We start from the raw sequence: 7,796 nt of genomic DNA, 5'->3' as shown, positions 1-7,796 counted from the left end.
CCTCCTAACTTAAAAATATGACTTCATTAATCACATTTCCCTCTCAAATTACTTAATTAGTTTGTATTTTATCAAAATTAATCAAAAAAATAGGTAGCCATTGATCATGTTCTCCTTACTTATATGACCATTGTAGACTCTCAAGGAATGTGGCATATCACAAGAACATCCATCAAGGTGCAACGAGCATACATACATATCTTGTTGAAGTATTGAAATTTTCACATGTTTGGTGCAGTACTAAAAATTAAAGGATAGAAGGAGCAATTACTTTAACTAGGATTGTACATAGACGCATAGGCGGTCCCTGAACACTTCACTTTAAATTTATAAGTTTAGTACTATGGAAACACTAATTTTGTATTTTTAAAGGCTGCATGACATATCTATTCAGGTCATGCTATATACTCCCTCCGTCCGCGAATAAGTGCACATCTAGGTTTTGTCCTAAGTTAAAGTTTTAAAATTTTGACCAACTTTATAGACAAAAGTGCAGCCTTTATGGCACTAAATTAGTATCATTAGGTTTGTTTTGAAATGTAGTTTCATAATGTACCAATTTGATGCTACTACTCTTTTCTATAAAGTTGGTCAAAATATTAAAACTTTGATTTAGGACAAAACCTAGATGTACACTTATTCACGGACCGAGGGAGTAATTAATGAAGTTGTGCTGCTTTTATTCAGTGTGAATTAAGGTATTATTTGGGTTTTCAATAATTGCTGGTTTATATTCTTGTAAGTCTAATAACTGGGTGACTGTATGATCATTGACTGCGTATTCCCAAGGAAGATGGAGCGGCATATACTCTCCCATGCCATCTTCTCTTGGCATCTTTGATTTAGAGATAAGAAATGGGGAAAAGATAGATGAGAATCAAATAATACACTTTAACTAGAATTTATACATCAACTTAGGCACGTGCCATTTACAGCTGGATATTTGCTGAAACTAATCTAAATTAGCAGCTTTTTTGCGTGGATCTAAATTAGCACCTGCTTGAATTGCAAGAACAAAAGACATATATAATGCGGAAAATAAAAGATCTTAGAAAAAAACAAAACTGAAATGTGTACATGAAATAACAGGGACTATCTGAGTACAGTACACCAAGTTTCAGATCACGCATTTACAGATTCGAAGGAAATATTACTTCCATTCAATCTCGGAGAGCTGTTAACACATGTTCTGTGAGAAGACATGACATCTAAGCATAACAACTAGATAGAGAGAGAAGTGGGTTAGCTTCATTTGGAGGCTATCTAGTTTGAGGCCTAAATCTTCTCACAGAACCATGAAACCCACTCTCTGAAAGTCAGAACGACAACCTACAGTTTCCCTGCATATATTACTGAAAAGAGCATGGATCAATCAGGAGGAAATCAAGGTGCAGTAGTATTGTAGTGCAAACATAAGAGGCATATACTAGTAGCAATGAAACATGAGGTCTGGGAAAGAAATTTACTGACCATGGATCTCAGTGCCCTCTTTGGTTGTTCGTCGATTGATTGGCAGCAGATAGAAGAGAGATGAGCATGGTGAATGGCTGACAGAGAGAGGGTGAGCACGCGCAGCTCCCAGCATGGCGCTCGCATGCTAGGAAACCACCGCGTGTGCTCACTCTCTTCTGTCAGACCTCCAAAGCCCAGCTCCCTCCCTCTGCTGCCGATCATGGAGACCTGCATAAACCCTAGTTAGGATATGTGATTACATGCAAGAAACGGGGTCTGATCAGTGGCTGACAGATAGAGCAGTGAGCACGCATAGCTCCCTGGCATGCCCCTTGATGCTAAGGAAACACCATGGGTGCTCACTCTCTTCTGTCAACTTCCACACACAGCACCCACCTCTCTTGTGCACATCACATATTGAATTAGCTAGCTCAAAGAAAGAGATCATCAAAAGTTCAACACACACACACACACACACACACACACACACACACACACACACACACACAAATAGAGAGAGAAGTGAGCACACATAGCTTCAAGCATGAACTTCCCCCATTAATTCACCATGCAAGAAAGGCACCATGTGTGCTCACTCTCTTCTGTCAGCCTCCACCTCACTCCCTTCCCCCCAGCATCAAAAAACAAAGACAAGAACTGAAGAAGTTTCCTCCGAAGAAGAGGCCGGCCAATCTTCTCTCCCACTTTCTCTCTATCTCCATTAGCTAGCTAGTCTACTGAGAGATCTTCTCATGTATATGCACTTGCATCTCTATAGAACATTACTGTTTATTTGGATGGTGAGTTGCGAAGGGGATAGTACGGTATTTATAGGAGAGGGAAAGGATGCACTAGTGGAGCTATGAAGCACCGTTCCCGTTTGAACGGAATAAGCGGGGGGAGGCCTCCATTGGCCAATTGATGTAACAAGAGAGAGGTGAATTATACTGATAATAATTGTCTTGGCCACCACCACCACCTAGTAGGCAGTAGCCACCTATCACTAGCTTCTGTTCCATCTTGATCTCTTCAATTCCAATGTGGGACAAACATCCCATGGACGAGATAAGCTTTGCCTTGGACCGTCCAACCAACTACAGCAAGGTCGACTACTTTACATGCATTATTGCTTTCTGGGACCTAGCTAGAAGAGTTGGTTTTTTAAATTCACAGAACAAGGGTTTTATGAACTCAATAGCTCATTTGGTGAGGAAGAAGTTGACTTAATCATAGGTGTTATTCATATCATGTGATGGTTCAGCTATGGTTGTCTTTGTTTTGTATACTCTGCTTAATAAATTAATAAGAAAAATGATTGTGCATCACAATGATGCAGGGGCTGCGGGTTTAACCTTCTTTTCGATTTGTTTTAATGAACTCAATACTAGTTCAACTTTACAGATTCTTTCTTTCCAGATACACGGGGCATGAGTCCAGATGAAGTAGTGGTACTATATGCATGCACTGTACTACCCGTAGTACTGAATCTCTGTGAACGAAAGCAAGGACAGTAACACTCCCAATGTGCCTTGTAAGTCTAAACCGAATTAACGCACATGCGCATCCTGCGCACCGCCTCTTCCGGCCAATCGCCGGCAGTCATGCCATCCTCTGACCTCTCTATCGTTCTCTCTAGACCTCCCCCCTCTTTCATTGAGAATCTGCGAAGCAGTAATACTGTGCAGAATAGCCTGAACATGTTGACATTTGACCACCGCAAGCTAGCTAGGCACTGTCAGTCTCTGTCACCTTGCAGGAACGGCCATGTAGTACGTGTGCGTGTGCAATGCGATATGTTTAACAAGTGACTCCAACAACTTGCCCTAGCTAGTGGGAGCACGCGTGGGGCTCGACATTACACGTAGTAGTTGTTGAACCTACCCCCAAACTAGTTTTTTTTAGAAATCGGCAGGAACACTGTCTTTTTCTTATAAAAGAGATGGCGAAAGGACGCAATTTACAGAGAGGCGAGCGTTTTTAGGGAACGTTGCAGAAACCGCAAAAGACCGACCTAGACACTAGATTAACCAATGCCTGCGGTTGGCAGGCTGCCAGCAAACGCCAGGTCACGCTGATTGATTGTGTCTAGGGCAAGTGCCGCCACCTCGCGGTGCATCAGCCGTTGTCTAGTGAACACCCGCCTATTTTGCTCCTTCCATATCGACCATATCGTGTAGATGATTCTTCCACTGCAGCTCTTGCGCACTTGTTTGGACTGTGAATTCAGAGTCTTGTCCCACCAGTCGGACACGTTTCCTAGCTCCGGGAGGAAGCCTGAGATTGGGACGCCTTCATTTTGTCCATGTGTTCACCTGGTTCCAGACCGCGACCGTGAAGGGACAGTCCTTGCAGAGGTGAGTTGCTGTTTTTGGCTGGGGTCGTGAGGCCATCCCCGCACAGCCAGCATATCCGCAGTGAGGATTCTTTCGGTAGAGCTAGCCAAGCAAAGAACTTGCATTTGGGCTTAGCGTTTGCGGACCAGACCTTGGTCGTGTCGAAACGTGAGTAGGAGCCAAAGAATGGTGCGTCGTAGGCAAAGGCAGCAGAGTATGCCCCCGAGGTGGTTAAGTTCCAGTGAATGTTGTCCTCTTGGTCAGGGAGGAGGGTGATCTGACTGATGTGATTCGAGAGAGACACGAATTCTCCCAGCTGTTGAATGGTCTGAAGTCTGGCCACCGCCCTGATCCAGTTCTTGTTCATCAGCTCGTTGTGCACCGATCTGTTCTTTTTGGAGATAATCTTGTAAAGCTCTGGAGTTAGAAGCTTGAGTCGACTGTCTCCGGTCCAGTTGTCATGCCAGAACAGTGTCTTCTGCCCATTGCCCAACGTAATCGAGGTACACGCGCGAAAGAGGTTCATGTCTGTTTGGTCACACGGCAACTCCGATCCCACCCACGGCCTTTCTGGACCAGTCCATTGCAACCACGGCCCCCGGAGGCACAGGGCTCGGCTAAATCTCTCCAGGTCCATGATCCCAAGACCGCCGAAATGCCTCGGGCGGTAAACAGTCTTCCAGTTAAAATTTATTTTATTTAGAGTGACTTGTAACTTTATTTTAACTCAACAAAGCTTATGGATAGTAGATCCATGAAATTAGGAAGTAAAGAGCTAAGATGAAATTTCTTTAAAATAGCTTCTTCTTAATATCAATCTTGCAATGCGAAATATTGCCGAAGGTTCGTTAAAGAGACTAATCATATTGGAGCAGCGGCACCGCCAATCATACACCTGTACAAAATTGACTACCTTCATAGATTTCAAAAAATCCCCTTGAGCCGCCCATTAAAAGGACGGTAAAACGTTGAGCGCACTTGGACCGGGAATGATCCCTATAGGTGCAAACCACAAGATATTCACCAGAACACTAAAATATGACTCCGGAATCATAGTTGATCACACCAACAAGAACGACAAAAAATACTTACACAAACTAAGATCCTAACGAACAAATCTGCCAGGATGTAAACCTAGAATCTCCAAGGTTGGATACACTAAATCTGCGGAGACACAAACTCTCTAACTCCATGACTCCGATAAGACACGATGAAGAGAAGAAATAGAGTATCCTTATTCTTGACGGCATCGATCCTACGCTTCGTCAAAATGTTACCGCTGAAGTCCAAAGGATTCACAATAATAAAACTTTTGAATACACCTAGAAAAATCCATGGTCCTCCTCACCTCGCCACATGGCAGCCAGGGGCAAGGGGAACCGGCAAAATCCATGACATCTGACCTCATAGAACACTGTTCATTACTGCCCAAACCAGCTGAGTATGTGTTCATTCCGTACTCTCGCAAAAAAGGACCTATTTATCTGTGAAGGTATCAAAGAAACACACGGAATAAGTTTTTCTTCCGACATATTACTCCATTCGTCCTAAAATATAGTGTGTTTTGGTTATTTTTTAAGCTAAACTATGTAAAATTGGACCAACTTTTTAGAAAAAATTATCAACATATGAAATACTAAATCAATATAGTTAAATTCATCATGAAATATATTTTCGTATTGTATATATTTGAAATTGCACATATAGGTAATTTTTTCTATAAACTTGATCAGATTTCTGAACATTGACTTTGCAAAAACTAATGGGCATTAATGAGGAGGGAATATTTTGTCTTCAGTCAGATTAATTTCATTGTCCGAACATAGAGATACGTACGCCTAGCTAGCTAGCTAGCTAGGATCACATTGTAACTAGTGTAGCTAGTGCGTTTGAAGAATCCACTTTATACAAAGTAATATCACTAACTACTTCTTTCCACATGTATTGGCAGTAAATTTCAACGAAACAATTATCTGTGCGATAGTATATTCTCACAATTATTTTTCAGTTGTGCCCAACCGTTTGTCGTGAATTGTGTGGCTGAATTATTCCTTGGCAGCTCATGCGTATATGCATGGGCATGGAACAACGTGGTTCTATGCTCTTCTGCAATTATAGGTGTTTCATTTCATATTTAAATCATCTGAATATATGCCTCACAAAATATTTACTTCGTATGTCATCAAATCAAATGATGCATGTCGGGCAGGCCAGTCTCATGAGCAGGCGATTACGAAGTTGAGCAAACATTTTGACCAGGGTATAAAGTGGATTCTATTTTATTGGCCTATGCATGTTGAGCAATTTTTTTTTAGAAATGATACCCATGTCCTAAGGCATATTGAGAAAACTTCTATAACTCTCCTAAGGCCAATCAAACTGCTAAGAAATTCCTCAAGTTTTAGAAAAGACCAATCTCTTCTATGACTATGACTCAGTGATATATTGTGTTTTTTTTAGAACACGCAGATATATTAAGATAGAGAACTCAAACATGTACAAGAATTTGTTGAGGAGCGGGCGCGCACAGGCGGCCAGCACACTCAGACCACTAAACTTACACTGAGGGATTACTCTCTTAAGACTACCGTTTCCCACCTTCCTTCATTCGCGGCCATTAATACAGATTTTATCGCACACCGCAGATGGTTGAGAGAACATGTTCCTGAAGACCGTCTGGTTGCGCTCGAGCTAGATGTAGCACGGCGGATTGACCCCCTTGCGTAGCTATGGATGCACGTGCTGCTGCAGATCCGAACCGCAAGCTAAGGATGTGGTCGTTCGGTTCAGGGGTATGGTTCTGGATACCAATCCACAAGAGGGACTGAGATCCGGTGCCTTGGCACACACAAGGCACACATGAACAGTGCAATGCCTTGAGCTTTCAGCCGTTAGATCAGAAATCAAGGTTCCATATTTCAGTGAACAGTACCTCGCGCTACAGTGTGTTTGGTCCTGTAGCGACTGTCCTGTAGCAGACTTCCTGTAGCGATGTACTGTAGCGGTGACTCTTGATGTTCATTGGACCGTCACTTGTAGATCCAATGGCCGGAAGATGCCCTCAAGGCACGATACTGTTCACGTGTGCCTTGTGTATGCCAAGGCACCGGATCTCAGTCCCCACAAGAGGGTGCGATCCCACACTTCTCTCGCATACACGCACTGGAGAAGAAGGTGCTCAATGGTTTCGTCCGTCTGGTTTGCAAAGTGGGCATGAGGATTGGTGAGGAAGACCCCGCTTTGCAAGACTATCTATTGTGTTTTTCTGTTCCTTCAAAAAAGTGTTTTATGGTATAGGGACTCATATGACTCTCCCTGTCTATTTTTTTATAATTAGTTTGAATTGCTTATCATATATGTCACGTGGTCTCCCCGTCTATTGTTTATACGACCTTTCCCCAACTAAGGAGCGGATATTTGCTTTCATATACTAGGATATAACCTCTAAAGACAACAGTTGGAAGGAATTAGCGCCCACCATAGAGAGTGGATTTTTGGAGCCTGCGTGCGTTGGAGGACCTTATTTTAAATAGTTTAAAATCACATTTCAAGTTAAAAAATCAAAAAAGAATTGTACATGACCGTATGGATGTATATTACACATGTGCAGAGTTTGATGATGAAATAAGTAAACATTTGAGTTATACAAAAATGAAAAAAAATGGTGATTTCTAAATAGTGAATAATACATGCACCGTTCATCTTTTCAAAATCACAATTTTGTCATTTCTTCACATGGTTATTTATTTCAGCATCAAAATTTGCACATGTGTAATATACATCCATATAAGCATGTTGATTTTTTCAGATTTTTTTAAAACTTCAAAATACTATTTTAACACTATTTAAATTATAGGGCTCACTGGAGCTCGTCCTCCAAAGTGGCCCACCATAGCCATGAGAGCCATATACTATTATCCTAAAGTTTTACTCTTAAGTGTAGTGATGATATTCTTATTTCAATTGTTTATTCAACAAACAACTGGAAGTCCTATCAATAAATTCTATTGA

At 41.9% G+C, this 7,796-nt stretch overlaps 1 long non-coding RNA gene across 1 annotated transcript; it reads right to left on the bottom strand.

The window, feature by feature from the left end:
• Positions 1–1,048: 1,048 nt before the first annotated feature.
• LOC125547994 (uncharacterized) lies at positions 1,049–2,351 on the bottom strand. The gene is made up of 2 exons (XR_007300860.2): positions 1,471–2,351; positions 1,049–1,352 (listed from the first exon to the last, which is right to left on the bottom strand). It is a non-coding gene; the product is annotated as an uncharacterized LOC125547994 (long non-coding RNA).
• Positions 2,352–7,796: the final 5,445 nt, after the last annotated feature.

The sequence above is a fragment of the Triticum urartu genome, chromosome 3A, assembly GCF_056163025.1.
Source record: "Triticum urartu cultivar PI428250 chromosome 3A, HENAU_Tu73, whole genome shotgun sequence".
NCBI classification, from domain to species: Eukaryota; Viridiplantae; Streptophyta; class Magnoliopsida; order Poales; family Poaceae; genus Triticum; species Triticum urartu.
The sequence above is the reverse complement of the archived record's forward strand: the minus strand, read 5'-3'. Positions and strand labels throughout refer to the sequence as shown.